Source organism: Micropterus salmoides, unplaced genomic scaffold, assembly GCF_014851395.1.
Source record: "Micropterus salmoides isolate LMB-PRFRI ecotype aquatic unplaced genomic scaffold, ASM1485139v1 Ms_hic_scaffold_364, whole genome shotgun sequence".
NCBI lineage: Eukaryota > Metazoa > Chordata > Actinopteri > Centrarchiformes > Centrarchidae > Micropterus > Micropterus salmoides.
Genome location: NW_024042973.1, coordinates 15,987 through 25,371, shown reverse-complemented (window position 1 = coordinate 25,371; position 9,385 = coordinate 15,987). Strand labels below are relative to the sequence as shown.

At 38.0% G+C, this 9,385-nt stretch overlaps 1 long non-coding RNA gene across 1 annotated transcript; it reads left to right on the top strand.

Annotated features, from left to right (window-relative positions):
- The first annotated feature begins 409 nt into the window (after positions 1-409).
- LOC119884735 lies at positions 410-8,504 on the top strand. Its single transcript, XR_005441061.1, has 4 exons — positions 410-559; positions 2,202-2,234; positions 6,942-6,993; positions 8,409-8,504. It is a non-coding gene; the product is annotated as an uncharacterized LOC119884735 (long non-coding RNA).
- Positions 8,505-9,385: the final 881 nt, after the last annotated feature.

Here is a 9,385-nt window from a genome sequence, read left to right as displayed (position 1 = left end):
GTACAGTTCCACAGATTCAAGACTCTCTAAAACCACCATTTTTCTTTATACGTCTAAAATTGTATAGATTTTGTTACTAGCTGCATTTCAGATTTAGATGAATAAATACAGTCAACAATTAAATTACGGTGTTTGCTTATGGTACTTTTATACTTTTAGTTAAGTAAAATTTTAAATATATGAAATTTTACTTCTAACAGTATGTAAAGCCTGGTGTTTCTACTGTCACTGATAAATGTGTTTCTTGCTTTATTTAAACACTGTAGCCTGTAACACAGGCCTCTGTGTCAGAGCTGAGAAGTGGAGAATATTGTGGTGACTTTGCAGCCTCTCGGCTCAGGCTTAATTAATGGGCCATCAGCGGAGGGACACGCCCCCCTGCACCTGGAACTTTCCCCCCTCCCCCAACCTTTCAGCAGCGCAGCAGAGAGGAGCAGAAGAAAACAGAGCGTGGCCGGAGTTTGGAGAGATTTGTTAGCAGGAGTTTGGAGAGATTTGTTTGAAAAATTTAAAGACGAAGACTTCATCTTAACCGACGCAAGAGGCAATTTCAGAGCAGGTAAGATTTATAGATATTTCTGCTTCTTGTCAAATGATGTTAATGTGCAATATTATTTTGAATGGAAGAAAACAGCAAGCTCTAACTTTAATTGAGTGGCTCCAGAACCGCTCCAGTCAGATCTCCAGCACACAATTGATAGGTACATGGTTTAACATGATGGCAGAAGTGCATATTTAATGGATTTAGTGCAGATGCAACAGAATAGTGCTGTTAAATTGTAAATATTTTTTTCTGTGTAAATAACAATACACTTATAGGCTACTGTGCATGAGGCCGTATTTGCTTTGCGACAAATCCCAGTCTGTTTTTTCTGCTGCCACAGCTGCTTTTAACTCCCCTGTTACTGTCAGTAACAATTCCACCTCGTGTTAGATCCATGCAGAACTATCTCTGGTGTGGTTTTTAGTCTGTAGTAGTACCTTCTTCTTTTAACAAATCTTCTACTAATGCGAAGTAGACAATGTGCTTCCTGTTTATACCGGCACGCGCATGCTCAGTGTAGGCTATGTGGACGGCCACTTCACGTATTCAGAGACAGAGATCCATTCTGTTATGCAGATAAAATGCTGCTGGGGACGGAGATCGTTTTTGGTTTAAATCTCCTTTTAAACAGAAACGTAGTAGTGCGGATGTGGCCCAAGACAGGTGAGCCAACATTACACCTGAGAGAGGACACTGAAGTAGATGTAACACAGTCTCTTTTTATTATTATTTTGATCCCAAAGCAGCTCTGTTCTCATGGCTTATTGTGTGAAAATTAAATATTTATCAGCTACTACTTGATTGATTTAGTACCCTTTCCTATTGCCTGTCTCACTCCCACCTCTGTGACTGTCTGTTTAGTTAGTGGAGGGAAAGCTTCTGACAGGGAGAGCTGAATAACAGTTGCCACCATAAAAAGAAGAAAACGTGATGTTTCCTGACAACAGTTTGTTTATAAAATTAGGTAAAATCTGCCCGCAGCCTGCAACGGATTTTCAAAAAGTAACACTTACTTTATAAAGTACACCTGTAAAGTCTTATACAATCCATTACAACAGTGCTGCCACAAAGTCTACTTTAATGATGCCTTTAATCAGTTTTCTTTTTTGACACAGTCATATAGGTGTTAAGTGAATTAAATTTTTTAGCACTGAGGTCATAGTTGGTGAAAATGTTGTACTGGACTACATCATATTCAGATGTGTTTAATATTCCGCCCTACTCATATATAAACAGGGAGAGCAAAATCACCTTTCAGTGTAACAACACCTTGAACTATAGGCTTAGTAATAAACAGAACTGAATTTACACATTCCTGACAAAATGGTCAGAAACTGAACCTGTTGTACAGAATTGCAGTAGATTGTACAGGTGTCCTGAATAGTCGCTACTGAGTATAAAGCAGTATCTGGAAACAAAGCACAAATGGCACATTGTCTCACTGGAGACTTGAGACGTAACCTCGTATTTATGACAGGGTGTCCAATTCACTTAAAACATGTGTTTATTCTCTCTCTCTCACTGTGTAGAGAGATGTATTATATGATATGAAATGCAGCAGTACTGTATCACTTAATATTACTACTACACATTGTTATTTTTATATTTTGTTCAGAGTATAACATGACATCATTTTCATTATTCTCATTGGTGTTAGGTCCAGGAAGAGATCGCTATGAGTCAAACACAGGTATGTGCCTTTACAAACTCTTTACTCCATCCTGACACTGACTTCTTTCTTCACTGTAAAAGTAGTAGTTGTGATTCAGCGTTAAAGCTGACATTTTTAAATGAAACAATATCAGCTGCAGACCGATAATATAAACAGGAATTTAGGGCTCGGGCAATTCGTCAACATAGTCGATCCAGTGTTGGCAGGATTCCCCCGGACAAGCTCCAGCTACAAGACCGTGCCTTCGACCATCTAAAGTTTGGAAGTATTTTAGACAGACAGTCTCTGTGATCTGAGAAAAGCTTCACTGCAGCACAACTGTCCACGAATACGTGAAGCAGCATGAACACGTGAGCGAAAGTATCCTGGAGCACTGACGGCAGCACCGCAAATCCTATTTACTTTCTGTCGCCACACGAGCATGGCACATCATCAGCACAAGGACACGTAGTATTTCTTAATCGCTTTCATGTTAAAAGTAATTTTTGCCCCGCTGCTGTCATTGTAGCATAACGTTACACCTCAAGACATCGAACGTTCGGCCGTTTCATATTTTCTGTTTTAATTAACGGCCACATATGAGCGAGAAAACAGCTGAAACTAACATTACAGACGATCTGTGACTGTCTGTACAGTCTGTGAATCCTTTCAATTGTTTTCTTTGCCCGACACTGATGCAGAAATACATTTGATTATCATACTGCAGTACTCAATATTGAAATTAATCCATGTCAAAAACATTAAAAGTTTTAAGTAAAGTAGCCTAATAATTAATGTCTGTTATTGTTGTTATCACAACACATCAATGGCGTGGAAATTTGATTCATTTTAAGATTTGCTGCTATTCTTATTTTTTATATATATATATATATATATATACACACATTATTCTAATGTGCTTCATCAGGATGATTAAAATATAGATTTATTTATTAGGAATGTTTTTGATATTTATTTTGGATAAATTGGTATGTTAATCGAGTAATAGGCAACTTTTTTCCTTTTAGAATACAGAAAATTAGTCGTTAGATTAATTGGGTAATTGAAAAAATAATCGTTTGATTAATTGACTTGAAAAATAATCGTTACGTACAGCCCTAATCAGAAATTGAATATCTGCAGGCTTAGAAGTTGTGATTATTTTACAGTACTTAATCTTAACGCTGTTCCTGAACTTTAGCTGCCAGTAATCTTACTGCTAACATCAGGCGAGATGGATTTATATAGCCTGCAGTGGAAAAGCTACATTTTACAAGGGGTTGGGGTAAACAGCTGACTGAATGGGATATTGCTCAGCACTGGGGATGTAGCGATTGCTGGATTTCACTATTAACCGTGCTTTAAAACGTCACGGTTAATTAATCAGCGTTTCCCACACATAGGGTTTACTTGGGCGGGCCGTCCAGGTAGATTAACAGCTGCCCAAGTAAATTTGGCGACCCATTTTACAATTGTTTTAAAATAAGTAAGTAAAGGTAATACATAATAACTTATTTAAATAATGTGGCAGGTTGTTGGGGAATTAAATATAATTGTGACACTTACAATCAATGCTGTCGCACTGAGATCGAGCTTTCAGTACAACATAAACAAACAAAGCAGGTGTAACCGACAGCACCGCTGCGCTATGAGGCCTATTTTCAATGGCTTGTGCCACGCCAAAGCTTGACGAGCTCGCACGCAAGCAGCAGTCAAATTAGCTGAACTTTTGCGCTGAACCCAGCTTCCACACAGTGCAAATCACTTCTTTTGTGAAAGGTTCTTTATGGAAGAACGTTGTCCTCTGCCGACCTTCAGTCACTGAACATTTAACATCCTGTTGCTTCCTCCTGTCTGTGCTGAGAAAATGTTGCAGGTGTAAAACACTAACAGAACATCAGGAGCTTATAAACTTCCAGAACTGTGGGCTACCAATTACCTGCATTTCAGTTATTAATAACGCTGCATGAGACATGTTCTCAATTTTCATCATTGAACATTCATCATCATTTTCACTAAAACTTATACATGTGGATGAGAGTTGATGACAACAGTTCAGTTTATTCCCCTCCCCAATAACAATTTCCCCTGGGAGATAAAGTTAATATCCTCTTATATTAATAATAATACTTAAATATTATAGTTTTATAATTGTTAATGTAATATTAAAAACCTACTTAAGTAATTACTAGTGTTGTTAAATTAATAATCATGATAATCTTGAAACCGTGATTATTCCTCTGACTATAATCGTACCAACAAAATCTGTAATCGTTGCATCCCTACTCAGCACAAGCCAGTCTCTCGTGTTTCAACAGTTTCATTTACCAGTCCTGACCAGCACGCACGCTGTCACCGTGTACACGGACTAAAACTTCTAGTGAAGTTATGGATGTTATATTATGACATGTTAGAACAGTTGCAACATTTTGGTACGTGTGCTTATTCACTTTCTCGCCAAGTGCTGGATGAGAAAAGTAAAGGACTGTCATGTCTATTCACTAAATATGGAGTTAGAGCCAGCAGCCAATTAGCTTTAGATAATATAGATTTATTTATATTTAGCATGCACACTAAAGTGATTTGATCTTCTCAATAAACCCTCAGAAAGAAAGACAATACATGTATTCCCCCAAAAAACTATTTCTTCAAGGTAAATTAACTTTTACGTTAATTGTCAGTTATTAACATAATTTATTTGTATTATTCAACACTATACTACTAAAATGACTATGTAAAAAAGCCTTTGTCCTGAGCATGAACTCAAATCAGTCCCTGCTCGTTCTGTTCTCTCAGACAAAAGTTGATGGCAGATTTCTTTTTTAAATGAAAGTAGAGTCCCAGGCAGAGACTGCAACTTTTTGGCCAATCCTGAGAGCAAGATGTCAGTGGGACTGCAGTCAGTTTGTTGCTGTGCCTTGTCAACTTGCAAAGTTGTAGATACCATGCAGTTCTTGCTGCGACAGTCGTAATGTGGGTAAAACGTTGAGAGTGGATGACAAGTAAACGACCTACTGAAAAATAAGTGGAGTCTGTTCAAAGATGTCAACAGTTTATTAGTCAAGATTCAATTCAGTTACATACTTGTCAGTTTGTGTACTTTGATTGTATTAATAAAGCAAATGGAAATAAGTGATTATTATATTGGTTTTAATGATTAGGTTGTTATGAATGTGGTCATTCATAAAGTAATTCTATGGAACAAAAATTTTATACCCACAAAGATACATTGGGAATTATTATTGTTATGTAATCATAGCACCCTAAATTGTGACAGATTTCCCAGCCCTATCATCAATAGGGATGCAACGATTACAGATTATTGTCAGAGAAATAATCACGGTTTCACGATTATGCATTAATTTTCACTAGTAATAACTTAAGTTGATTTTTAATATTAAATTACATTAACAATTGTGTTTCTATAATATGTAAGTATTATTACTATAAGAGGAATATTAACTTCATTTATTCCCCAGGGGAAACTGTTAATAAGAGGGAAATAAACTGAATTGTTGTCATCAACTCTCATCTAGACATCATTCATGCAGTGTTATTAATAACTGAAATGCAGGTAATTGGTAGCCTACAGTCCTGAAAGTCTAAAAGCTCCTGATGTTATGTAGTGTTTTACACCTGGCAACATTTTTTCAACACAGATGTAACGTTAAATGTTCAGTGACGGAAGGTATTGAAAGGACTATGTTCTTCCATAAAGAACCTTTCAGAAAAGAAGCGATTTGCGCTGGGTTCAGCACAAAAGTACTTCGACTGCGGCATGGCGTGCGGTGCGCGATCCTCTACACAGCAACAAAGTGCCCTAGCGCGGCGCAAGTCGCTGAAATAATGGGCCTCTTTCTGTGCGGTGGGTCTGAAAGGTTACATGCTGCTTTCTTTGTTTACGTTGTACTGAAAGCTCGACTCTCACCGCTACGGCATCGATTGTAAGTGACACGTTCAGGTTTAATTCCCTATACCAACTAAGGTGGGTCTCTGACATTGACAGCTTTGTGTTGGAGAGATTTGTGCAGCGCTGTTCATGAGAGACGGAGAGAGTGAGCGAGAGATGTTGCGCGAATATATACACTGTAGAAACAGTTACACCTTTAGAAGAGCAGTTGATATTCAGTCCTCGTATAATTATTAGTGTGCAATTATCTGATTAATCCTCTGTCAGTACCACAATTTCCACGGACGGTGTTTATACTGTATGTGCAGTCATTATTTAAAAAAGGCCTAACAAAATTAGCCGAGTGTTATATAAAAAAATCTAAACAACACTAACAAGTATGTGAAATATGTTTAACAAAAAGAAAATGAAGAAAGGAAAGAAAATGCTCGCAAAGGAGGTATTGGGTGTGTAATTGCTCTAGTTTTAGTATAGTGAAAATGGTGTAACTGATCCATACAGGCCAGTAACATTGGAAGGTCAAGACAAGTCATTTTAAAACTCCTTTTATTCACCGGCAGTCTTTGTACTCTGCAACTTGGTTTTTATTAGAGCACAGAGTAATAATAAATGACTGTTGCTGTTTTTCACAGGTGAAAGTCTCACTTTCACCTCCACCCCACACACAGTGAAGAGAGGAAGACCAGTGGATAATATGTTTTTGGCAGTAAGGATGCTGTCCATTTAAAACCTGAAACACTTTTCAACTCTCTAACAGTTAACAAATACAGAAGGATGCAGCCTTACCCACACTATATAGTATGAGGTGTTACTTTTTGTATGCTCTTGTTTTTCAGATGGAGGTTCTGACCCCTGCGCTGAGTTAGAGATAAGGAGAACTCACTGATGGTGAGTTAAATTGCTTTAATTATGAAATATACAAAAACTCCTGCCTTTGTTTCATACTTTAACTCAGTCAAAAGACAAGTAGAGTACTACTTTACTCTTACTGTAATGTATGTGTACTTTTGTTTGAGTGTTTGTTTGTAACTCTTTTCTAATTTATGATGGTCAGTGTTGGGCAAGTTACTCAGAAATTATATATTACTAGTTATTACTCCTTTAAAGTATTACTTTACTTATTACTGGGTGGGCAATATTAGATTGTGGACGATTAAAATGTCTCCACGATCTATCTTTTCAGAGAGATCATTACTGTCGTGCTACAGATCACAATCTATTTAGTTCTGTCTGCGTCCTCTGCTGTCTACTAAGGCAACACAGTAACTGTTGGGCCTCATAAAATAACATTAAAGTTCCCCGTGTCCCCCAGCTACTCTGTCTCAACTCTCTGTGATTTACGGAGGTTGCTGATGAACAGATGTGTTACTTGTTGCTAAAGTAACTGCTAAGTGCCATTAAGTAGCTGCTGTGATCTTATAAGCTCAGTTAGCCTAGTGGTCGTAGCTGACTCAGCCCGGACTGGGAGCTCGCAGCACCTGGGAGTGTTTTGTGTTTAACGTTACACCTCTACTCAGGCACTGGAGGTTTTAGGCCTCAGCAAGCGGCGCTGGTTTGGGCACCAGAACAGGAGCCAAGCGTGCAACGACACCGCGCTCAGCAGCCTCCCAGTAAACACTGTATGAACGGGACCGAACACAGACTTTGGACAAGTTTGTGCAGCGGTGTTCACGAGAGAGAAAGAGAGCGCGAGCCAGGAGGTGCTGCACGAATATTTGCTCCTCAATACAGCTCCTCGGTCAAACATGATTTTAAATATGCCTAGTAAAAAAATTTTTAAATTAATGTGGTGGTCAGCGTTGACAATTAACCAAATTATAGGCTAATTATGGGAAACACTGCTTTCACTACCACCCTGCCTTTGCCCCCAAACAAAGCATCTCTCCCGAGTTATTAACTAATATCGTATTCACAACAGCGAGTATGCTATGGTCTTTACATACGGTACCGCTGAGCTGCCGCACAGTCGTGGATTCATGTCAAGGATGGTGCGTTTAGTAACGAGTTTTTTAGAAAAGTAACTACACTTCACTTTACAATTACACTACTAGTTACAGGGAAAAGTAATATTATTACAGTAAAGCGTTACTGCCCAACACTGATGATGGTAAATATTAAATGTGTTTTTGTGACCTTTAACAATTAACCTTTTTTGTCCCATGGTAAGAGAGTTGCAATCATCTGTCAGTTCTTGGTTGTCACATTTAATTAAAGCACTTGAATACACATGAGCATTTTTAAAAAAATTATACCTGAGGTTTCATCGACTAATAGGAAATGATGTTTGTCTGTTCCTGTTGTAGATGAGACCCCCAGGCTTCCACAGAAGAACAAAGTCAAACATGAGAGAGCAAGAGAGCATGGAGTGAGGTAGAGAGAACTGCGATGTAGAGTGCCTGGAAAAAAGGACTGTGAGCAATGTATACATGGAGAAAAGGCCTTGGCTCAAGGGTCATGGAAAGATGTCAAACTTTGTGTACAACACAATTGTGACCCTTAGACAAAGCGGCGCTTCACGTATTCTTAAGATTCAAAAGCCAAATGTTTTTGCCATTTACAGTCTCCTACTGAACTACTGATTGATAATAATCTGAAATTAATCTATCCTGGACCATATAGTGTCAGATGATGTACTGTAAAAAGGCAAGACTAGCCACAATAAGCTAGTGTTCAGCGTTCCTAAAACTCAAAACCAGTTGTAAAAAATTCAAAGGATTATTTTGTTTTCATTGTACTTTGCAAGACAGTGTTCCTTGTTTTCAATTGATTGTCTGATAATATCAATTTTCTTCATATTGGCCCTCACTTTAATTGGTGAATTAATAGTAGTTATGATACAGTACACTTTACTGTATTTTTTGAGTTGTACAAGAGGCAATAGTTTGTTTCTGGAATAATTTATTTCTGTTTATGCTTAATAAACAATGGATTTGGGGGTGGTGATAGCGCACTTCAATCCCCCACTGTGAACCATCCACTGTGTCCCTGAGTAAGACACTTAACCCTAGTTGCTCCAGAGGCGTGCGACCTCCGACCTCCGACATGTATAGCAATTGTAAGTCACTTTGGATAAAAGCTTCAGCTAAATGAATAAATAAAATGGATTTCTTTTATATCCCTGCAGCTTTGTTGAAAGTTGTATATGTGGATTGCTCAAGTTATATTTACTTTAGTAAAGCAGTAATTGACCAGTAAGTATGTATGTTTGTACAGCAGTCAAATCGATGGTCACCTCCATAAATTTAGGTATTCTGCTTATCTATGAATCTCAGACTGGGCA